Source organism: Homalodisca vitripennis, chromosome 6 (assembly GCF_021130785.1).
Source record: "Homalodisca vitripennis isolate AUS2020 chromosome 6, UT_GWSS_2.1, whole genome shotgun sequence".
In the NCBI taxonomy this organism is placed as follows: Eukaryota; Metazoa; Arthropoda; class Insecta; order Hemiptera; family Cicadellidae; genus Homalodisca; species Homalodisca vitripennis.
Genome location: NC_060212.1, coordinates 122,734,908 through 122,761,194, shown reverse-complemented (window position 1 = coordinate 122,761,194; position 26,287 = coordinate 122,734,908). Strand labels below are relative to the sequence as shown.

The following is a 26,287-nucleotide window of genomic DNA, read 5'->3' as shown; positions in this document are numbered from 1 at the left end:
CTATAATTTTATTCAAAATAATAAATTATAACAATTGATAACACTAAGTAATCAAATAATAATTTGAGTATTGTAATTTAAATAATCCCCAAACTAATATTTAAGCTATTTTAAAACCTTTTAATAATTAAACTATTTTTATCAATAATTTTAAGATATAAAACATATTCTTTCCGTATTATTAATGTTATTTGTATAGTGGGACAATATTAACGTGTTAACAGTATGAACGTAAATATCGTCAGTCATAATATTAACCAAACAATTAACTTGATTTTACAACACGTAATAAAAAATAAAGTACATACCCTAATGAACACCCTACAAATCTAATTTTGTAATCTGTTCTAGTGATACACATATTTTACAATTTGTGTATAATAGCAACAATTCAAGGCAAAGTAGGTCGTGGTGTTTTTAGTTTGTTTAGTGCTTTGGAATTTTTTTAGTAGGTATGAACACACTTACTTGCAATAGAATGATAGGACATGTTTAATTTCGAAAAGATATGAGATTAGCATTAAAAGGTAAATTACCTATCATTTGCAAACAAAAGTTCAACGTAAAATCGTGTTTGAAAAATTTGATATTTAAATTCTAGTTGGTGAGTCGGACCAACATTGCAGGTGTTGAATTGATAACTACAGTTTTGATATTTGATGGTCATTTTCGGTGAAATACAAATGGTAACTGAGATTCCATCGCCAGCACAAATTCAACAAAGAGCCTTGTGGATCAATTTGCGCCATTTGAGTGAACTGACCTGATTGACATCGTAATCTCTCCTTTTTGTCATCTTGAAGTCATACCCGTACAATACAATGATTTTTATTTAGTGCCGATCAATTTCACAAACGTAGTTCAAAATCACGATATTACAAACTTGTATTCTTTGAATGGATGTGGTGAGCGTGATCCTGTTTCCATCCTATACATAAGTAAACTACTTAAGAAAATACAAATAATGTATTAGTAACCAAGCATGAATTTTTAAATGACATTTCATAGAAGCGCAGACTTAGCAAAAACGTGTGATTGTGCTGGTATAATTAGAGACCCGCTACACGGTGGTCATCCTGAAGGCTATAAACATATAACCGACGCTACGTCCTTTCTCTTTACTTTGTGTAGAAATAAAAGTTGTAAGGTCAGGGCAGATTTATGTTGAAACATAAATTCTACAACTATAAGGGGTAGTCTTACGGAAAACCTTCAGTTGATAATAAGAGACTGGTAATAAATTAATGAAATTCAACATGTAGATACTCCTCGCCTTATGCTGATATAATTATTATTTATGTATCTGACTACGTGTTAAGCTGCAATCATTTGATATGAGAAATCAGAGTTTAACATGTTTAATCCACTTCAATGATTAATTTTTTTCTCAAGGAGTATTCCTTTTCCGATTTCTAGAGAGAGTAGGGCATCCGTCAACTATCCAACCTCAGAATCCTACGTATCATCCCGAGATGCTGCTCTCACAGAGGGATCATACAGCAATACTGCATTATACGATTTTTCTTTTTTTACTCTAAATTACTCTATAAATTCTTAGTCGATATCTCGTTATCACCAAAGTTCTCTGTGTACGCCTGATATGTTGGTACTATATAGATTATCTTGTGAATACTTCGTACCCGCATTTTTTAACTATTAACTTTACTGATTTTAAAACTTAATAAACATCGATTTCTACTGATATATTTACATATATAAGTTTAGATTTTTCAAAACACAAATATATGTGTGTTTTCAAAAATGTAAACTTTTCTTTTGAGAGAGTTTTGACGATTTCAGTAACGTTCACCTGGAGTCTATTCAGTATATCAAAATACCGAAACTGCTACCTTAAATCGTAAAATGTCATAAAAATAACACGTCAACAATAACACGCTAATTAATCCACCACCACTTATTTTAATAAAAAGCAGTAACAGTTAATGCGACATTATTATTATTTGTTGTAATTAAAAACAAATGTTTCTTGTTCGGCCATAGACCATGTTTTATGAAAAGTAATGTAACTTATAGTAGGTTTAATTTTATAATTTTGACACTTTATGCGCTGTATGCAGCTGAAACGAAGTCCTATGTAATAGTTTTATTTATTTAGAGAGGTTTTAAAATTTCATTAAGAGACTTGTGAATTTCAGGCTTTATATCGTTACAATGCACGTTAAAAGGGTTTATATTCGCCAATCATTGTCAATGCCAGAATTATGAAATAAAAATTTCATTCAGCAACAACAAAAATTCGTATTAGCATTTAAACGATTTAATATTTACTTCACTTGCTGATGTAACAATCCATTTTTAAAAAGTGGATACATAACTAATTGGAAAATCCGTTTATGAAGATGACCTCGGGAAGTAAAACAATTAATCGTTACGTAATAAGTATATATACAAAGTTTAAAGGTTACTGTATACGATTAATATCGAAATACCCCAGTTAACACAGTTACATTGAATGTGTTTAGTACCAAATTAACTTCTTGAGTAATGATCGGCTTTACCAGATGTTTATGATAAGTGCCGACCTGGGAATGAAGCGAGCACAGCGAGTCGAGACTGTGGTCGACCTGCGAAGCGGATATGTTTTGTACTGTGCAGTTTCCTAGTGTTAAAGACACAACATAGATTGCTATATAGACGAATCCTAAACTCTTAAAAGTAGGCCTAGTTCGATTCACATTACCTTGTTTACGAATACATGCATGGACAACAGCGCAAGATAAATAGATTACCGTTGGTGCTGGTAAATTCTTTTAGTATCTAAGAATTTTTGCAACGCTTCGTGTAAAGCAAAATACAATAATTATTTACCAGAAATCACAAAATCGAAAACTTCAGCGAAACGCTTTGTGAATAAACAGTAAAAAAAACTGTAGTTAAGATTAAAAAGATGGAGTAAGACGCAGTCTAAACATTACGTCAATTTGCAAAGTCGAACTTTAAAACTACAGATTTCAAAGTCTTGTATAATCCTGCATGAAAAACATTTTCTGTATTCTAGGAAGCACGGACACGAACACGAATAAATATATCGATAAGCGATAAAACACTGGACAGTCGTGTATCCGAAACAATTGTAAATAACAATATCATAGCTAGTTTTGAAAGCTAGTACAATCTATAAAGGTAGAACTAAATCTGGATGGATAACTGCAAGGATTTACAGATCAGATAAGATTGAAACAGCTTTGAAGATAACATTGAAAACTGATAAACAGTGGTGCATGAAGTTGAACTGTTAGAAGTAGGTCATTACTGATATTGTTGTGGTGGGTGTGGTGGCCGCAGAGTAATATAGTAGACCAATAAGTAATTAAGGTTTAATCAGTAAACCATATGTCTGAGAACCGAGCAATTCCCAATTCACAATCGACATTGTGTGGTTTTTTTTGTAATCATTGCGTGGTATGGCTGATGAAATCGCGAGCGCTTATCAGAGACTACATGATTGCCGTTGTTCACACTAATTTGGACAAGAACAATTAGTGTTAGTATATGTTTACATTACTGTACAATTAGTATGATTAATACGGTTCTGGTTGTCTTGCTATTACTTAGACGTGGTATTGAGAAACCCCTAGGCAATGACTAACGGCTTTGTCCTGTAATCTAGCTACTTTTAGGTCCTGTCACCTCTGTCTCACATTGAGCCTTGGAATAAATACTGCATCCATTTCACCTTTGGGTGAAGAAGGCGTGGAATTTCATAATGAAAGGTGAATTTCGTTCCTATACCTATATACCCAGAAACTTAGTGGTTCCTACTCCACATAAAACTGAAAAACTTGGTTGCTATTGGTTATTGAGTTATTGAGTTACTAATTTTAGCTACTTGCAAAGAAACAGTACACAGTCTATAAAAGTCTACACCGCACTCGCTCATCAAACATCTTGTAACTGATATCACTTTGAAAACTCATTAAAACCCCAAAATATCTCAAGGTCTTGTTTCCGACAAAGGTTACTTGTATAATAGTCGTAAAAATTACTCGTATGCCGTATTGGCTAGGTGGATGACAGAATCGGAAAGTTTTACGAATCACTGACTCGTCTAAAATTTGGCAAAGGGGATGTTATTTCTCCGAGAGTTTGCACTATAATAACTTTTATTTGCATCTATGAGATTAATTTGTGTTTCTAATTAAAAAAAAGAACTATAACCAGTGAATATGATCTTATGGTGCTCTCATACCCAACCAAAACTACCTCTTGTAACGATTTCCTAGGAAAACTTTCTCTATCGAGTTTACGAAACAATGCATTAGAAGGGGATAAAGAAATTTTAGCCTAGAATGGAAATCAACTAAAAGTAAGGTTGATCAACTAATCAACTAACCTTGTCTGGTAGGACTAGTGTCAAAGTTAAACCCGCTATTGTAGAATGTAGAATATTCTGAAGTGACAGCACTCTGATTTAGTTTTGCGAACTTTACGTCGCCCTGTGTCAGGTCGGTGGTGGGTCGACTACTGTATGATCCTCACGGGAAACGGAAGTGATAAGTAGCCGCCTCCATCCTTATCAGGACATTCAGCTGTGTGGTCCAGATGTGTCCCGGACATACACACGGATTCTTTTCGAACGACACAATTCGCCTTTCTTCCTCGTTTTTCTCAAAATACTTCAATATTTTAAATTACATTGAAAAAAGATTTAGAAGCTGGTTTGATGCTGTAGAGGTAATATATTATTAATTTATAATGTCAAAAGTGTTTGGAAACTATCAAGGGATTGATTAATGACTGCCTCTTCGGTCCAGTAAACACACCATAAAATGTAACATTTATATCAGTAAAATGTTATTTTTCATGATTAAAAAAAGTGTACGTACTAAACATATTTACTGTAGAAATACCCTCGTAAAGTTTTAAGAGCGTTTTTTATACTGAGAACCATGTTACTGGTTTTTATACGATGGTCTTTATAAGTATTAACCTCGACTTTTTTCATTCAAACAACACACATTGTTAAATGTTTTCGATGAGAATAACAAAAATTGCGTGACTTAAAAACCAGAATTTGAAAGTTACCAAAATCAACTAGGAGAATTATAGAACGGGAGTTATATTAAACTTTAGCTGGTTTATTTGTGCGTTTATGGATATTAAAAAAAATATTTTACAAACAATGACTTACAGACTTTATGTCAATAACAACGAAAACTGGTACCGGGTTTTCGCGCTTTTCAACTACTGCAATTTTGAAAGTGGATAATTCGGAAACTCGTGATCTAATTATTCAGATTATTCCAGTGAAAATCCATCTTTTCATTTTTTTCCCTCTTTTAACAAATACTATTTCTAGCGTTTCTTAGTGAATTTTGTTAGTATATTACGCCATGAAAATCGACAGTGGTGTTCTATGTAGAACGCTCGTTGTTTATAAATTAGTAAAAATATATTTTATTTTCATCATCTTCCTTTTTTGCTCTCAGTAAAACATATATTTTATTATATCTCAAAGAATATAATCATTTATAATTTTTTAATTCAATCATATGTATATACACGCGCGCACGCGCGCACACACACACACACACATGATTGAATATTTCTTTGGGAATACTTAATTTGGCGAAATAAAAACTTTTATGACAATGCCACTTTATCTGGTCATTATATTCTTACAAATTAGAATTAGTTGTATTAAAAGTAACAAGATTTTAATAGTCTCCTCCTATAAAAACTTGTCATAAGAAATGAAAACGATTGCTTCGAAGTTAAAGGAAACGTATAAGAAAAAGACGTGCCTGCAGGATGTATTCAATCTCATTTTATTTAAGACTCTGGTCTGTTTCTTACTTTAATTAGCTTAATTAGTACTTTTCATTCGGTGTAACTCTAAAGATTCCATCCACTAATCAGCGTCAGGATCAAACGGATCTTAAGTAAGACCTTCTGGAAAAGTAGGGTCTGTATAAGTAGGAGAAAAGTATAGGATAGGACAGGTAACAGGGTTTGATCTATCCGTGATAAATCGGCAAGGAATTCTTGAATACAAATTAGTTCTTGCATTTTACTAATACATGTTAGAAACTGTGAAATCTGAAATTTGGCGCCTAGCAGATGTAAAACTTATTTACTAATGTGTGAAATAATGTAACAAATTTTTATGTTACTAGGATGTGTAGTAGTTGTAACTTCCTTATACTATGTCCGCAGTATGGGACTTGTTACGGATTCTTGTAACTCATTAATACTAACTATTTATGGTCGCTTTTTTAGGATTTTAGGGCAAGAGTGTGTTTAAATCGAGAGTTTCTTTCGTCTACAATAATACTTTCGGAGGAGCTCGGCTATCGGATGAAAGGTGAAACAAATGAAATTTGGCTTTGGAAGAGATTTAACAATTAGTAATTCAGTCATGGTTCGGATCCCGTTTCCAACCAGGACTCCATTGCTTGCCATTATTGGGTTATTAGTTAAAAACACAGCTCAATCTCTTGCTCTTCTGCCATTCGATTATTGAAACTCTGTAACTATTGATGTGACAGTTGCTGTAAGCTCTAAAATAGTCAAAACTGTTACATACATTACGATGTTAAGATGGAAGCAGCACATTACGGTATATCATACTATAGTTATTCATGTGTTTGAGTGGAGAAAAGATTCACACAAATATTCAAAAACTACTTCATTTAACATTCAAAAACATTTCACTGATGGTTATTAATGTCTATCCAAATAAAGTGCAAGATAAGGACTGCACTATTTGTTATTTTTTCACATAACGGTTCGTCGGTTATAGAACTCCCTCCCCCCCCTTCTACGCCACCAATCCATTACGAGCCGTGAACGGTTTGTGGTGATTCTGAAACATAATATCTATCTATTATATGATGTAAGCGGTCGGTGCGGTGGTATGGTGGGTGCGGCTTGCACTGGCGGGAAAGTGTAAGGTAAAGTAATTTCTTATTTTGTTTGAGATCTTGTTAATTTAGTGTTATATTTTAAATGGAAGATCAGTTTACGAGTCAATATTGTTGATTTGTGTATTTACTGTAGATATGGGTCAAATGTTTGATTTGAAAACTGTGACCTAATATCATTTTAGAGTCTAGGAGCGATAGTCAATTTCCACTGTAAAAGCACGTAACCAAGTATTTTTAATCGGTTGAGGAATCTTTCTTAAGAAAGAAATTGATCGTCCGCCACGCTAGTTTTGGTGGAGGTCGATGTTTGAGGCATATACAGCATTAAAATATGAAACTGTAGTTTTTTCTCAAATTCAATTTTTCGTATCTTTCTTTTTATACCCTTAAAACCGATCGTCATATACATAGATAATAATTACATCACCGTCATATATTTAGATAGAGTCTGAAAGCGCCACTGTAAGAGTATGTATATTGCTAGTTGTCAATGATTTTACATTTATTTACCAGTCTGACGGTTATTTCCTATCATGTCAAGCTAAAAAAAAGTACGATCAGAGAAAAAAAGTATGTTACGTGTGCGTGTGCGTGTGGGCGCGCGAATGTGTAAGAGTCTTGTGGTCGTATAAATACAAGACTACCCATTTAAACTCATTTACCTACCATTCAAATTTGCCTTCAGATACGTACGTGGGGTATACAGGCGTCTCAACTTGTTAGCTGATATTTAAATAAATTACGACCTACGCTACAGTTGGCAAACTTGTTAGCATATAAATTTCAACGTTTTTGCTCGCATACGTGAATAGAGTCTCTTGGGCAACTTGTGTACAGCAAGTAAAGATGACAGTGAAGAAACCAAGGGGCGCTTCTAACTTTCAATGGTTAATACCTTTTCATACAGAAAATTTCTTCTAATACGGCAAAATTGTACTGCAGAAGGTTGAGAGAAGTTCGGACATGTACATCCTCAGTGGGATGATGTTGAGTTTGTTATCTCCAACAATACTTTTTCCCTTGGAGAAGTTATAACACGTTGTTCCAAAAACAAACACCCCGATCTTCCACTAGTATCTTCCACCTCCCAAGGCAAGGATTTGTCAGTAAAAGTTAAAGAATAACGCATCTGCAGTGTCAGTTGGTCGATTTTAACCCATATTTCTACCTCCTGGACAACAATTCTAGTCTATACTTTTGAAAGAATGGTCTACATGAAAAGGGACCAACCATAATCATTTAAAACTTTGCTTCATGGCCACCACGGAGGGTTTTTAACAGCTAATTAAAACCAAAAAGTAGTTAATAAAACTTAATGGCTACTGCATGTAAATTATGCATTATTGAACAATAAAATTAAAAACTTATTAATGCAATCGCTCTCTAGTTCATAACAAAATATTGTAAGACATATTTTTTAGTGGATGTATAACGTGTTGAATTTTCAAGTTTAAAGAACGGAATTTTGATGTAAATGTTATATCAGAGCACGATTCTAATAATTACCTTTAGAAATTTTGTTTTAAAGTTAGATCAAAGGAAGTTATCTATTAACTGTACTCATACAAATAAAAAGCTCAATAAGTTATTCTCATCAGAGAAACTACCCAACGTCAAAGAAACAAAGACAATATTAATAAGAGTCTGTTGCGAAGGTAAAATCGCTAGTGGTGGTGCTGGGAGAGCGTAGACCCAGACGTCTTGTCACGGAATCGTGTCCATGCGGCCAACTGACGGTGAGGCAACTGCAACAGACTAGCTGAGCTGAGTCGAGCTAGTGTTGCAACTCTCTACACTCTTAAGTCTTGCTCTGTTACTTGGTAAGTCCAGGTATTCACATCGGGCTTCTTCTTGAGTAACTTTAGATAATGTTTCGGCTAGGAATATAAAATTCATGCAGTAAAGTCGACCGAGCTGTTGGCCGACAATGAAACAACAAATCAGGCTAGATAAGTCGAGATGGTAGGTTTTGCAACCGGCTATACTCAAAGCAACGGGTTCCGTTGGTTGGCATGTCCCCACATTCATCTTGTGTTTGTTTTCCGAGAAACTTTATTATTCAGCAGACTTTGTCCGCTAACCACCACTCTTTCTTCCAGCGGGTTTATCCGGTATCTTGGAGTGGTTTGTACTTCCTATGAGATCCGGTGACTTAGATAGTCTCCACTACTAAGATCCTCTTGTATTTGCACCTGGACTTGGTGGCTTTACTTGTAGCCAAAAGAATTCGGTTCCAGCATCTAATCCAGGTCTAATGGTTTCTCTGAACATTCTTGTTGTTGGACTATTCCGTCGCTATTCTGCGCAGCCTGTTGACGTTCGACCCATAGCACCACTGCAATTGCAATTAAGCATATACTGTCACAATTTCGTCAGCCAAGCTGCATTTGCAGATGTTTGACGTTCTGCATTTCTTTGTCATTGCTAACGTTTTTACAGATTCAAGAGGGGTTTCAGAGGACGTGTCAAGTATCATAAGCTTCAATAGATGCCTCCTCTTGCTGATTATTATTCAATTCATGACTACTCAATCTCCTTGTTTGAGGTGAGTTACAATCTTGATTTGTGTTTGTGGATGCAACATATGAGACTGAAGTTGCTGGTATGATCGAAAGTCACTCATTTTGTGGAATAGCTTCTGGTAGCGCTGCAAGGTGACGGGTTGATATAACTGCTTCTCTTCCATCGTTGTACTTTATACGAATGTAGTCCGGGTTAACTTCAACAAGTTGTGCCTGTTCAAACAGAGATTCGTATTTGTTACTTTGCACTTGTCTTCTGACCAGTATCGGATCAGGATTCATCAGCCACTGCGGTTGTATTGTCCCATAAAAAGACCTTCTTAGATATTCAAAAAGGCGTTCGTGTGCAGTTTCGTTTGTGGCTGTACATAATAAGGAACGAACAACAGTGCAAAGCTTCTAGAACAACATATTCCCACTGTTCTGTCTTCATTCCTTTACTTTTCAGGATAAGTGAAATCGTTATCCAAATGATTACGTAGTAGCGCTCTACTTGAGAATTACCCTGGGGATTGTAGGGTGATGAGCGCCTTGTGGCAATTCCTTTTGAATGTAAGACATCCTTTATTTCTCTGGACATGAAGGCAGAACCTTGATCTGAATGAATGTATGCAGACATTCCAAACATGGTAAGATCGACGACAAAGCTTTGATTACTGAAGATGCTGATGTATCTGAACAAGGACTAGCACATTGATGTCTTGAAAACTCATCGACGCTGGTAGAATGTATTTGTCGTGTAACTGAGGGATCGGTCCTTTGTATTTAATATTCAGTCTCTCAAAAGGTCCAAGAGCGTTAACTTATGTATTGGTAGGTTTGCGAGATAAGTTCTTGGCTTGATTTCTGCGCATACGGAGCATGTAGCAGTCATCCTACGCACACCAAGTATAGAGTAGGGAAGTTTCTTGCTTTTAAAGAAGTGAAACATTTGCACAATACCCGGATGTTTAATATCTGTGTGCACCTGATAAAGATTTTCAGATTCCCAAGTTGAAAAAGAAGAAGAAACGCGAGAAAAAAACATTTGCTACATCATTTACTTTGCCAGATCGGTTGACAATATTACAAGAGTATGGTGCCAACTCCAGTAGCCACTTCAGGATTTTGTTATTCTTTACTTTGCCATTATGCTTTTGGTTAAACGTGTACGAAGTCTGTAATCAATTTGAATCGCCGTCCATTCACGAAATGTCTCTTTTACACCATTGGATAGATTACTGAATAGTAGCGGTGGCTGGACTTTGGCACTGAGAAGGTTACATACATTCAAGGGTGGGCGTCCTCCACCAAACTTTAACTCTACAGTTGAATGTTGGTGAATAATATCAGGTCCTATCATAACATCAGCGCATAAATCAGGTAGAATTAGGAGTTTTGCTTGCGGGTATGGATGGCCGTTATATTCCATGTCAACAATACAATGGTCGATTGTAGAAGACTCATGACTGGTTGATTTCATAGATGTTCGATGCTTCATTGGATATTTATGAGTGTTGTATCTTCTAACAGCAGTATCAGATATAAAACTATCAGAGCTCCCTGTGTCGATTAGGCTTCGGCTTGATTTCCATTGATAACCAGGGGAACTGTTGCTTAGGAAACACATTTTGAGATGCAGCCAATGTGGATGATGTCGCGGAGTTTATTTCTGTCCTTTTGCTTTGAAAGCGTTTGTCGTTCTTGCCAGATTGCTTTGTAGAACACACTGTGGCCCAATGCCCCCTTTCTTCACAAATATTGCAAATCGAATCCTCAGCGGATTTCTGTTTCGTGATGCCTAGGTCTTTCACAGAAATAACATTTATTCTTCTTAAGTGAGGACACTTGATGGGAAGACAAATCAGTCACCGATTCATATTCATTTATCGTTGATTCCAACCTATTTAGTTGTCCGTTTAGATAGAGAGAATTGCAAAGTATTGAGTGGTAAGAAAGATTTTGATTATCAGCAGCCTCCAAAGTAACTGCTGATTTTATATGCTACATCAAGGGTGAGGTTTAAGTTTGCCAAAAATCTTTGCCAGAAAGTTAATCCCCTAATGAAAGCGTCCCGAATATATTCGTTTTTGTTTTCAGCAGCCGTGACTACTCTAAACTGACTGTTTGTAGTGCCACACAAGGATTCGCAAGTTTATCACGTTGACCATTGTCTAAGGTAGTTTGATTTACTGCTAGAACTTCTCTTTTTGATTGTTGTCACTGATGAATAAAAGCAGGGTCTTCAGAGAAGTCTGTAACATCTGAAGCAGTTATCTGCTGCGGCACATGGACCTGCTTTTAATCCGGCTTGATCTCTAGTTGTGGCCGGCAGACTTAAAAACACATCTTTGTTCATCTTAGAAACAGGCGTGTTTATTCCCCAGGTGTCAGCTCCCGTAGAACGGTGTTACTTCAACGTGGAGTGGAGGTCTAAGAAAGTTTTTGAGGCCATTTACCTATATATTGATCGGATAACGAAGGCCCCTTTGAAGTATCAGCAGCACTAAAAACTATTGCGCTTCTTACCCATTGAACTTTATGCTTTATAGTTGGATCGTTACGTCCGTGTTTTATTTCATCAATGGCAGTGGCTGAAGTACTACTGGGGTTTCCACTCTGACTTTCACCACCTTTACTTTGATGATTGGCAGTTGCTTCTAAATCATCTTCCCGGGTGGTTACATCAGTCGCGTCTCGTCTCTTGAGTTCGTGATATCCTTAGATCTATGTGCTGTGACCTTAGTAGTCAGAACGCTAAATGGTTTTCACGGCTATGATGTTTGCTCAGTCTTGTATGTGCAATATTGGCTTTAATAGCATGGTCCATTTGTCGTACACTATTGTTCATAGCAGAACGTATTCGTCCCAGAGCGCAAAGTTTGGGACCAACGGAAAACTTCCACATTACGTTTGGGCTTGCTGTGGAAGTAGAGGAGCAGTGTATGCAGTGGTCTTTTTGGCGATGAGGCATTGCAGCAGACTACCTTATTTGAGGTGGTCTTAGAAGGGCTTAGGCTTTAGTTTTGCTTTTTGCCTAAAAGCTCACATATTCATCTCCGGCTTGCTTCTGAGTAACCAGATCCTTCTCAAGAATGATTCAGAAGGTCAGGGCTATTAAATGGAGCGGCTTATAGACGGTGAGGCAACTATAGCAGGCTAGCTGAGCTGACTTGGTGTTGCAACCCAAGGTCAGGACTCGTAGGTGGAAAGTAAATGTTGAGTGATGTAGGATTGTTAGAACCTGTATGAGTTCAGGTGTTTAAAATAATTGCAAGACGGTTGAAATAAGATGAACAGTTTAAAACAATATAATTCTTAGAGGATAAGCAAACATAAAAAAATGGCATAGAGAATTAACTGCAAATTTAATCTTTACATCATTAACATTCATATTGTTCTCATGTAGAAATAGAAAGTTGGTATCTTTGTAACAAGTGATGTTCTTCACACGCAAGTTAGACTTTTTTAAGACTTCCTTCCATATCAGAAACAACTGGATTATCTGGACTTGTAAAATAATATTCAAGGATGTGGCAACCCCGAAATGTTTAACTCTAATAGCTTAGACTAACATTATTAATACCACAAGACAAATCAAACAAAAGAACATCTGCGCCTGAAAGAGTCATCATGAAGGCAGCAAAGTATAAGCCAAGCTAGCAGTAGTCTTTGAAGTTCACAAAGAGTAACGGCTTTTCGTATTTACAAATCTAATTACTTATATTCGTTCAAAAAGCTGTTTTTATCAAGCAGGTAAAAAATAGCCAGGACCTTTAAGGGTTGAAGAAATCAGTGATGAGTGAGTGAGTGGCTTCGGATATTTACAAGGTTGCCACGCATCGGTCGCCAGAACACTGCACAGGACTATGCTACGGAGTACCCCAAGTCTGAACCTTCTGCCAGAGTAGAGGTTGGGTCAGGCCGTGAGCAGGTTGCGAGACTGTGTCATTCACCTCCTCGCGAGCCCCATTACCTCGATCCGCTCTCTGGAAACTCCGCAGCCAGCAGATACTTACATAACCGCATACTTGTCCTTCATCCGTTTCTTTATCTTCGTCGATTCAAATTAAAATCCCATTAGTCGAGTTCGATTTTATTGAGTACCTAGTCAATTTTAGTTATGTCCTCACCCGGTCATGGTGACGGAATTCAGTTAAGATTTTATATATTCAACAGTAAACTATTGCATCCAAGGTGTGATTTATACCGGGATGATTGACCATAAATTTAAGTTATTTTACGATAAGGAAGTTGTACTTAATCTAATAACTTTATATTCAACAGTGTTTATCCCATTATAATTGGTTCTGCATTAAGTTTGAATCTAATGTATATATAGCAAAAATAATGATCATTGGTTATTTCCTCTTCTTGTATTGATTGAAGTGACAAAAAAGGTCAGGATCTCTAAGATACGACGACGACGGCCGCGTACTCTACATCTTATTTGCGGGAATATGGGGTGTGAAATAATTATGACATTCAATCATTAGTGCGATCGACTCTACATTATTATTAGACTTATTATTGGTTACAGTGACAAGATAAATTTCAGACTTCAGTTTGGCCCAAAACTTTGAAATCTATAAAGTTGATTCCATATTATTTAAACATACCTCAAATGGTTTTGTACTTTATATATTCAGCTACTGCTGAGCTAAACACCCAAAATAACGTTCATTTTATTCTCTTAAGTTCCAATTTGCGTTTTATTTTAGTGGATTTAATGGATGACTGAGCGTTAGTGAAAAGCTTTCTTTGCCCTAGGTTTGTCGGAAACCGGTGACAATTCTGTGTTTCTGTGTCTGGTTCTTCGTTGTTTGTGTTATAAGTGCATGCTTCTGTGGTTCTGTTTCTGGTTCTTCGTTGTTTGTGTTATAAGTGCATGCTTCTGTGGTTCTGTTTCTGATTCTTCGTTGTTTGTGTTATAAGTGCATGCTTCTGTGGTTCTGTTTCTGGTTCTTCGTTGTTTGTGTTATAAGTGCATGCTTCTGTGGTTCTGTTTCTGGTTCTTCGTTGTTTGTGTTATAAGTGCATGCTTCTGTGGTTCTGTTTCTGGTTCTTCGTTGTTTGTGTTATAAGTGCATGCTTTCTGTGGTTCTGTTTCTGGTTCTTCGTTGTTTGTGTTATAAGTGCATGCTTTCTGTGTTTCTGTTTCTGGTTCTTCGTTGTTTGTGTTATAAGTGCATGTTTCTGTGGTTTCTGTTTCTGGTTCTTCGTTGTTTGTGTTATAAGTGCATGCTTCTGTGGTTCTGTTTCTGGTTCTTCGTTGTTTGTGTTATAAGTGCATGCTTCTGTGGTTCTGTTTCTGGTTCTTCGTTGTTTGTGTTATAAGTGCATGCTTCTGTGGTTCTGTTTCTGGTTCTTCGTTGTTTGTGTTATAAGTGCATGTTTCTGTGGTTCTGTTTCTGGTTCTTCGTTGTTTGTGTTATAGGTAAGTGCATGCTTCTGTGGTTTCTGTTTCTGGTTCTTCGTTGTTTGTGTTATAAGTGCATGTTTCTGTGGTTCTGTGACCCCATGTGCACACGATAACAGCAAAACGATAGCGTTAGAAGCTTTAAATTATCCATAGCTGTCTTTGTGTAAGGAAATAACAAGATGTTTTTGGCAACTCTAGTTAACAAGAGAAAGGCAACAAATGTCCGTAGAAAGGGAAGGATCTGTAAACTACGCGTGTATTCACAGACAGTGTTTTTTAGTGATAACTTAAATTATCTGTATTAATTTCGCAATATCTTTTTAAGTAATCCAATACAACTTTGAATTAAATTAAGTTTTGAACATATAAAATAAATGTTACCGCTAAAAATAACAATACTAAAAAAGAATTAAAAACAGTTGTGATTATTACATGTAGTTAATCGTCATTAGAGATGACGTCATCAGTTAATATGAAAATACGGTGGGACTTGTAAGTCTTAAATAATAAATGAAACTAGATTAGATTTTGCATACTTGAAAACAAATCAACAGGCATGTTGGTGTCCTCCAAGTTGTTTACATAAAATTACTCAGAAATGGGTATGATGACTGCTCGGGAAGGGGAGGTAATCAAAGTTATATTTATTCCACTTTCCTAATAAATTCAAAATTCGTAATATACACGGCCATATATTGGTGGATGGTTTGAAATGTTAAAAACTTTAAATACTGCATGATTTTATTGTTTGTTTTTTTTATTTCTAAATGAATAGAAAAGTGTTATCCACAAATAGTTTGCAAAATGTATTGGATTTGTTTAGAAAACACTCTAAAGCATCTATTATTTGAAATGTGTAGGAATTTGGATGAACACATTTTGAAGAACATGTTAAGAGGATGAAGTCATTGAAGTGTGTTCTTGTTTAAATTATGTACTCTATATTTAACACCATCGCACTGTGTTCGATTTGGAATGCTCCCTTAAAACCCAAAGGGCGATAGAATGGCGCGTTTCATTACCCAGTACCTAACTAAGACGAAAATTGCATTGAGATGTACAATATAGCAATTCGAGTTCCGCGCAGACCCGTAAATCTTCCTTTTTTGCTACTAAATTAATATTTTCATCGCAAAAATACCTTAGTTATATTGCGAATTCATTCCAGATTAAATATGTAGAATAATTTGTTTTTGCTAATAATTTTCTAGTCTTCACCTTTTTATGCAATAGTAAAAACGTATCCAAACCTTTCAGATTGTAATAAATGTTTCAGCGCTTGATGAGTGAATTGAAATTTCAATAAGATGAGAAGTGAAGTTTGATTGTCATTCAATTATTCCAAAACGAGAGAGAACATTTGTGTTTTCAGATTTTCAGTATTAACCTTAGAGTCAATGAATTTTTTAAACAGTTTCGAATGAGACGTGTAATAATCTTTTTTACAGTTTTTTAACATTTTATGATAACCGTACTTTTAACAGTACACTTTTAAAACCCGATTATTTAATTTCTCGTGGTCTTTAAACGCCAGAAACCATTGTAAAAAGAAAATTGTGATGGATCAGGAGAGAACAGCTCACTAGAAAATATACCTGAATCTCAGTAACAATTCATCGTAGACTTTCAACTTTGTGACGGCTTTCAGCAACAGAGACTATTAAAATTTATTCTTTGTAGTGAATATCAACAAAGAGAAGGACTAGTTTATTGTAGCTTTCAGTAATACAAGATACAGATTGTGATGGCTTTCAGCTACAGAGACTATTCTGTGTGGTGGATATCAACATCAGAGGAGCCAGTTTATTGTAGCTTTCAGCAATATAAGGTACAGGTTGTGATGGCTATCAGTTACAGAGACTATTCTGTGTGGTGGATATCAACATCAGAGGAGCCAGTTTATTGTAGCTTTCAGCAGTATACGGTACAGATTGTGATGGCTATCAGCTACAGAGACTATTCTGTGTGGTGGATATCAACATCAGAGGAGCCAGTTTATTGTAGCTTTCAGCAGTATAAGGTACAGGTTGTGATGGCTATCAGTTACAGAGACTATTCTGTGTGGTGGATATCAACATCAGAGGAGCCAGTTTATTGTAGCTTTCAGCAATATAAGGTACAGGTTGTGATGGCTTTCAGTTACAGAGACTATTCTGTGTGGTGGATATCAACATCAGAGGAGCCAGTTTTATTGTAGTTTACAGCAGTATACGGTACAATATATACGGTACAGTAGGTTGTGATGGCTATCAGTTACAGAGACTATTCTGTGTGGTGGATATCAACATCAGAGGAGCCAGTTTATTGTAGTTTACAGCAGTATACGGAACAGGTTGTGATGGCTATCAGTTATAGAGACTATTCTGTTGTGGTGGATATCAACATCAGAGGAGCCAGTTTATTGTATTTTACAGCAGTATACGGTACAGGTTGTGATGGCTTTCAGCTACAGAGACTATTCTTTGTTGTGAATATCAACATCAGAGGAGCCAGTTTATTGCAGCTTTCAGCAGTATGAGGTACAGATCGTGATGGCTTTCAGTAACAGAGACTATTCTTTGTTGTGAATATCAACATCAGAGGAGCCAGTTTATTGCAGCTTTCAGCAGTATGAGGTACAGATCGTGATGGCTTTCAGTAACAGAGACTATTCTTTGTTGTGAATATCAACATCAGAGGAGCCAGTTTATTGTAGCTTTCAGCAATATAAGGTACAGATTGTGATGGCTTTAAGCTACAGTGACTATTCTTTGTGGTGAAATTCCACATCAGAGGAGGTACAGATTGTGATGGCTTTGAATTACAGAAGATATTTCTTATGGAGAACTTCAACAACAGAAATCATTATTTGTGATGATTCAAGTATTCTCGTTGGTGATTTTCTACTGCAGAGATTAAGGTTTATAGTAACTTTCTTGACTGTAAGTAGCAGAGTAGCTTTTGTTAAGCTATTTCTGTCATTCTGCTATTTCATGCCTGTTTGGATGTTCTCTGGATACAGTGGAACTATTGTATTGTGAACACAAGCGGCTCCAAGGCCGCTCGCCCAGGGCTGCGAGGGCGGCTGAACTGCCCGGATGCGATAAGGTAGTGGGTCGCCGCAGCTGAAGCCAGCCCAGCCGCACTGTTATTCCAATAGCAGCCTGATCTCCTTTCTACTCCAGTGCAATTATTGTTGTTGTCTGTGCCGAGCGGACCGACTTTCTCTTGCTGAAGGTGAAACCTTTCACATTCCGCCGCCGCCGTCCTGCCTCTTGCCCGACCACAGCACAACCTACTGCCAGGAGTTGGTTACCGGTCGGGCAAATCCTGGTTCAGCTGTTCACCGAGAAGCGATCACATGGTGGAATTTGAAAGGCAACCCCATAGATTACAAATATGTCTGCAGCTCTTAAAAATCTCTTAATGTATAATAGTATGTAATAAAATAACTCATTGTTCGTGATGTAAAGATGCTGGGTCCTCCGATATGAAAATAGTATTTTCAAGAAGAAAACTGTTATGTATAGGCATTTTTTTCCAAGTATTTTATCCATTTTCTCATTAGATACACAATTAAATATCTCTTTTTAGATTTCATCTGTGGTCGTCCTACTCTAAAACTCATGTTGAATGTACCTGATTTCATGATTTATGTTGAAATAGTCTATTTATTGTGATGAAGATTTCTAATCTATTAAGAACATCACTAAGAGTGTCAAGTCTTTAAAAAGTTAAATGCATCAAATCTCTCTTTGTAGATGTCAAAATTTCCAGTGATCATTATACAGATATCGTATCTCTCAAAATGGCCATTGAAGCTGTTGAATATCTCTGTAAACACGGTAAGAGTATCAAGTATTTAAAGGAAACACGTTAAGGTATTTAATTTCTCAAAATTTACATAAAAGATATCTAATCTCTCTCTACTTAAGTTGAAATTATCGAATGTTTATACCAACAATCAGAGTACCCTATTCTTGTCCGAGTTATCGACCATTATCGTTGAAAATATAACTAATTTTCTAAAAACGTACGTAGGGATATCGAATATTTCAATGTAAACGATTGGTATCTAATTTTACGTGAAGCACTTTTTAAGATGATAAATCCGTTGATAGTTTACAATAGATGAATAGTATGCTCAAAATATTAAAATATTTCGATATTCTTTATAAAGCATACAGTCCCCTTCACTGTGTTTATCAAAGAGTGTGGGAAAGATGAAGTTAGCAAAGCTGTCGATGGTATCAAAGATATCGGTCGATCTGCCCCGTAGCTGTTGGTCTGCAGACTGGCTGGACGACGTGGTGCTGACGATGATCTACAGGGGGAAATGCTGCACAAGTGAAAGCCGGAACTGCAAGTAAGGTGCAGTCGCTTCCTGAGACATGCTTCACTACTTCATTCACTTGCGGTTTATCATGGTGAGTGACAGATCCTTCACCATGTTTACACAACCATATAATCAGCTCTCGTTACTCTGTTAGTCCCTAACTAAGTGAATGAAGATCATCTACAAAGATCCCTGTCCAATACCTTTCAGTCGTTAAACTTTCACAAGGATGTCTCTGTACTCGAAAGATTTTCTAAATTTGCTGTCTAAAGTTTTGTGCAGACAGTTTTGTGATTGATAGCGGTACAAAATTGAAAGCTTATTCTACCAGCTTGTACTTATGAATTTCGTAATATCAATATACACGTACTCATCAAGTGATATAGGACTTGCTAGTGTATTTAATTAGTAAATTAATTGTATGAGTTTTTTAAATATGAGATGTTGTTGCGAATGGAAAAATACACATGTTACTATCAGGTTTATGTTCGACACATTTTAGTAGTTTTATTATGGACTTCTTATAAGGAAAATGAGGGAAATGAGTCACTCGAACAAGTGGCAACAACACCCATGGGCAGGCTGGATATATATGAACTGATCACTAGAACACACCACAAGTTCGGCGACCAACACTTTGAGTTGCACAAAATTATTTTCAATTAGACACATTTAAGAATAGTTACCTATATCTTACAGCAACATCAACCAAACGCAACAAGTTTATAAAAAATATTTAAAACTAATTTATTAATTGATACCCAATGTAAAAGGTTTTGGTGCAGGACGTTTCGCGAAATGATAAATTCTTCTTTTAGAGAAATAAATTATTAATTACTTCTATAAACCTTGATCGATATTTATACACCAATTAATCCAATACGTTGATGGGGATACACCTTTTTATGGCAGTACATCAATTAATCAAAAAAAATGCTGGAAATCCACCATTTTACGGCAACTCCACCAATTATTAATCCAATACATTGTTGGGAAACATATTTACAAAAACGTTTCATTTTCTTGCAAACGCTTTCACTGGTTGCACCAATGACTACGATAGAAATTATAATAGTCCATTATAACATATATTGATCTATAATAGGTTTTTCATTTATTAAATACTAATATATAAATAAATGTATAGGAGAGTAGGATATGGAGGAACTTTTTTAATATTAAGAAACAATGGTACTATTTTATTGTTTCTTAGGATATTTACTAATAAAGAATCAGAAGTTTGGGCAGAACAGAGAATTGGATTGTAACGTCGCGTCGCATCGCCCTCTTCACGGCAATAAATTGTTCAATTCGTAGAGGCCTCGTGGCCCAGGAGTGGCCCAGGAGAGAACAATTCACCCCGATACAACGTTTATAGTTTCCTGGAGGTTGTCAATCGCTCACAGGCGTGACGGAAGACCTTGTGTTATTTACCGAAGTCTACCTGAGGAGCCGCATGTCCTGGAATGTGCCCGAGGACCACACACGTCCGGAATGTTGTGAGATACACTGATGACTCAGGTTCCTTCCTTTCCACTATCAGGACTGGAAGAGGAAAACACCGAGTAGTCCAAAACATCGCCGGTAGCCGTAGGTTTGAAACCTGTATGACTAATCGTACTGAAGCACAACACTCTTACAGACAATAATATGTTTGTCTGTCTGTCTTAAAACACTACAGAGGCTGTATTTTTGTACCAAATTTAGAGCAATATTTTCCTTGAAAAAAGTTAAATTTAGTTTCATTATTCAGTTCAATAGGATCGAGAATATTAGAGCCGTGTTATAAAAAGAATACTCACCAATTCCTATAATTATATCTTAACTAAAATTTACATTGAGATTCTGTAGTTATTCCAAGATCAAGGACAGATATCAATCGAGTATGACTTCCACTAGGGTTAGTGAAACAGCCGATCTATTGGGATCCTTGGTTATTGGACGGAGGTTATCCAAATTTGGTATGAACGTTCCAAGCATTTGTCTTAACCCAAGAGTGATACTCGTTTGGTGTCTAAGGGGCAGAGCCTCGGGGTGACAACAATTGTCGACAACACTGTTTTGGGAACTTTGCTTATGAAGAGTCCCTTACAACCAAGATACGAATACGGGTAAACATGGTCGGAGAGTCCTGGGCAACTTTCTATTACAAGGATTTTAACCAAATTTGGCAGGTGTAGCCTACACTATGACATGTCTTAATATAATAGTAGTACTGACTGCATATTGTGTGTTCAGCCATCAGTTAATCAATTAAGTTCTTCCTTGCACCAACAAGAACGTATATACTAACTTTCAAGTGTCTAAAACCTTTCTATCAAGAGTTATCATGCTAGTGTTAGATAGAAGAACTGACTGCCTTTTCGCCTTTAGCCACCACAATCAATTTGTTCTTCCTTCGACCAACAGGAACCTATGCCAACTTTCAAGTGTCTAAAGCCTTCATATCAAGAGTTATCATGCTAGTGACATATAAAAGAACTGACTGCCTTTTCACCTGTAGCCACCACAATCAATTTGTTCTTCTTTCGATTAACAGGAACCTATGCCAACTTTCAAGTGTCTAAAGCCTTCATATCAAGAGTTATCATGCTAGTGACAGATAGAAAAACGGACTGCCTTTTCACCTTTAGCCACCAAAAGCAATTAGTTCTTCCTTAGACCAGCTCCTCCTATGCCAACTTTTAAGTGTCTAAAACCTTTCTACAGAGTTATCATGTTATTGGCAGATAGAAGAATGGACATGGACTGCCTTTTCACCTTTAGCCACCAAAATCAATTTGTTCTTCCTTAGACCAATTCCTCCTATGCCAACTTTTAAGTGCCTAAAACCTTTCTACAAAGAGTTATCATGCTAGTGTCAGATAGAAGAACGGACTGCCTTTTCACCTTTAGCCACCAAAACCAATTAGTTCTTCCTTAGACCAACTCCTCCTATGCCAACTTTTAAGTGCCTAAAACCTTTCTACAAAGAGTTATCATGTTTTTGGCAGATAGAAGAATGGACATGGACTGCCTTTTCACCTTTTGACTCCAAAATCAATGAAGATCTTCTTTGGACCAATCGGGACGTATCTTCCAATGTTGAAGTCTGTAGGAACTTTTTATCAAATTATCGCACACACGCGGACAAGCGGCCTTACAACAACATGACTTTTAGAAGTCCGATCGGATCCTTAATAATGCTTATTTTAACAAAAATGGCTTGTAAAATTGAGTGATTCGTCAGCAAAACATCTTTGAAGTGTTAAAAAATTACCGTTTATTATGTCAAAACTTTAGTGGGGTGATGTTTTTTTCTGCAAAGTGAAAGACAATCGGATTCTCATCTGTAATGATGGTTGGATTAATTATGTAACGTAAGTAGCGTTATCAAGACAACATATTGTTGCATACCAACTAAATGGCCTATTATACTGATATAGTCTCCGTTGTCTTAACACACTTCTATCGACTCTGTTGACTTCTGAAGGCACGCGTCAAAGTCGGGCGAAATTCACAGTGAGTTGCGTCTCTCATTGGTCTTCCTAGTTTTTAGATAATTACATTCTGTAGTCATACAAGAGTGAACTGAAACACAATTGTCTTTTACATTTCCGATCATAGTGCCGTGGACCATCCATTAACCAAGAGTCTCACTACAGTAGCACGCTACAATTGTGTTACGTCTTATTATTAATTCATTTTCATTAACAATTTTGATTTTGAGTGATGTGTTAATATATGTACACAATAGTTACTCGGTGAAAATTATTTCAGCATCATGTGAACTCATGTCTTAGTTATAGTAATATACTGCCTTAAAACTGAAACATATTTAGATACATTAAGTCAGGGTAGACTTTTAATAAAATTACTAAAGTGGCTTATAAGCATACTTACTTGCAGAGATAGTTTTTGTGTCAGACTTACTTTTCCATTCCTCTCTATTGCATAACAAAAAGCTACGAAAGGAATTTCACTGTTTCACCGCGATGTGTTCATAGTATCTCCATAACCAAATAATAATAGATACATCGTAATAAAATTAAGATTCCGAAGATTAGGGTGCGATACTAAAGCACTATGAATTTATCTGTAGCCGTTTAATATGTATCAGTTGGTTTGTAATGTATATATTGTTTGTGTGCTTTAGATCCAAACTCGTAAGTTAATAAAGTTACATCATTATAATTAAAAACGATCGGTTGGTTTATTATAACCTAAGGGCTAAAAGTTAAGAACATTTACAAATTGCAGCATTACAGCAATTACTAGAGACATTGATGCCGAATTTGATAAATGTATGGACTCCATTTTGAAAATTTTAGGTAATCTATCAAATTGTTTAGGACTAAAAAAGCTTAGAACTGGTTTACCACAAAACCCATGTTATATTCGACATTTTCGTCAGTCGAATTTTATGGTACCTTAGGTTTTTCGTGCCCTCTGTATTGCAAGGCTATTTATTATTTTACTGCATATATCATGTATGAGTTTGGGTTTATAAGTTATGAAAATACTAATGAAGATTTTCCTCACTGTTTCTTGTTGGCGAAAAATAGGTTCACATAGTTTTCTAAACGGAATAAATTTATTTGTAAGATTTTTCTCAGTATTTCTTGTCGTAAGGGGAATGTATGGCGTTCTCTAGTTTTCTCGGTTTTCTAATTGAAAGACACAAAACAAAATTGTCCGTACTGTTTCTTGTTCTTTGGGAAAGGAATACGGTTAAAATACTTATTGTAGGTCTCGTTTACTACTCAAGGTTTTGCCATATTTTTAAACTCACACAATATATATATACATAGGATATTGTGATTCGCGGTGCTTCCTTTGAAGTATTGCTCATGCCATACCGCTATTCCACCTCATATTGTTAAAAGTATTAAATAATCTTTTGTTTTTACTTTTTTAATTCAGGGATTGTTCCATGAAAATTGGATTTGACATGTTATTAAAAGAATCTACTTTCTCTTCACTAGGCCTCCTATTTTAAATTGTAGGAACGTCTTAATTTGACTTTTTCCTAGTGGATGGAAGCAACATTTTGAGGAAAGAAGTTTAAAACACAGATTCAATTCTCGGAAGGAAGCTAATACAATGTTTGAATGGGATTTGGTCCGTTTTCTCCTAAAATACCCTTCAGAATACTCATGAAAAATGCTGTTGGAGTATAAATAATCTCCTACGAAAATGAAAAAGTATCTCAACATTGTGGTAACCTTCCCAGTACACGTTTCCCTGTCTTCCTCCCACCATTCTTGTCCTTGCTTGTTTCCGTCTATGTTGACAGAATTAACGTGGGGTTTGAACCACTAAGAGTTAGTCTGGTATGCCATGTGACAGTGTAGACGGGGCTGACGGTTACGCTGGCTGCATGGTGCAGAGACTGGTGCTTATTGCACAAGTATGTTGCGCCAGAACCCCCACATTCCCTTCTCTTCCCAGTTCCCTTGCTTACTCGCTCGTTGATATGCTACCACTTATCTCTCTACTGTTAATGATTTATAAACTCCAATCACCAATGTTGCTATTACAAGACAAAGAATATCTGTGAAATGACCATTTATCTGCATGACTGCACCTTTCCTTAGTAGTATTTATGATTTGATGCCACTTTATACCTCTATAATTTTGATACAGATGGTTAACGCCTATAGGTTCCATATTCGTCACATTGAAAATAGAATAACACTAGCAGTTACCCGCGGCATCGCCCGCAATTTCGTAGGCTTTGCAACGTGTATGAGCATTGTTGGTTGGAGTGGATTATATTTCCGACGCCAATGTTGAGTTTGCCTCGTTACCACGATCAAGAAAATATGTCAAAAGTGTATATTTATAACTATTACAATTTACTTTGTTCGTAGTATTTTTTCTTCCATAGTTGATTTTGATCTTGATTCACAGATCAGAGAAGCCTACTTCTGTCAAAAGTCAACCAAGATGGGTTTTATGGCAGCCTTCAAATCTATAGTAAAAGTTAGATAGTAACTTTATCTTTTATTTTTAATTTGCTAAAACTGTACAGTTTATAGTACATTAATACTATGACACTATTTACACGTTTCTTTCTATATAAACTGTAAAATATTTGTAATACTTTAGAATATTTAGAGGTGGAACTTCTAATTTAGTTCAAAAGAAGTGCATCGAACTTTAATCCAGCATAATCCTTCCCGACTGCTTCATCTGATGTTGTACTAATCACTGAAATCTACAGTGTGAAAACACTTTGGTTACTCCTTAGAGAATTTACACACCATAAAATGTAAACTAGTGGTTAAATTTATTAAAAATTGGATTGTTCTGTCACAAAACAGTGTTTACACGGAACAGTTAATTAAATTCAACAGGCACTTTCAAATAATATTCGCAACTTTAGAGACCAAGATATGATTTTTTTTATACTATAAATACCAGTGGGGCATTATTAAGATTAATCAATCAATAACTTGTGAAATTTTCTACTCCTTCGTTGCTCTCGTTTTTATTAAATGCATAGGCTACATTCGTTGTAATTCATGCAACATATGATGGTAACAATTAATAACAGTACAATTAATTCTAATCGTTTAAAATTCGCATAATTGGAAAACTCAAATAAGTGCCTGGTCAAACCTGAACACCTAGAAACGCGTTTTTTAATACATTCCTTCCAGTCAATTGCAGTCACTCCGCGAAAACGGTTCTGGTGTCGAATCTCAGAGCTTGGCTCCACAGACCCTAGTGGAAGTTCCGATAAAATGAAAATGGAGTTGGTTCAATATTCAAGAACATGCAGAATAGAACGTTACAGGGCTTGAGTTTAAAAACTATCAACCTTAGCCGTACCGATGCGTTGGTCAGAATTTTTTCCCATTAGTGGTCACTTTTCAATCAAACACACTTATTCACCTAGAATATATTATCTCTCAATATTTCAAGTTATACACTAACTGAAATAATCCGTCTATTAATTGCTCGATATAAAATGCAGTCAATAGGTTATACATTCATTAAATATTATTAATAATAAAAAACGGACTCTTTTATTTTTACATTTTATTGACTTAAATTACGGAAGCGCTTGTAAAATTTAAAAAAAATCAAATACGCTCAAGTTGTAAGACAAAAATTGAATACTGTTGCTTTTTAGAAGTTGTCGGTTATCGAAACGTGGACGGACAATTGTGGAGAA

At 35.9% G+C, this 26,287-nt stretch overlaps 1 protein-coding gene across 3 annotated transcripts in view; it reads left to right on the top strand.

Moving 5' to 3' along the window:
* LOC124364890 (fibronectin type-III domain-containing protein 3a) overlaps positions 1 to 26,287 on the top strand; it is a 181,572-nt gene that overhangs the window by 59,286 nt on the left and 95,999 nt on the right. The window contains exon 1 of one of the 3 annotated variants that reach the window (XM_046820693.1): positions 22,544 to 22,626. The exons of the other annotated variants lie outside the window; for them this stretch is intronic. The gene's annotated coding sequence lies outside the window, so the exon portion shown is untranslated. Of the gene's footprint in view, positions 1 to 22,543; positions 22,627 to 26,287 lie in introns of those variants that run through there. 3 annotated transcript variants of the gene reach the window in all.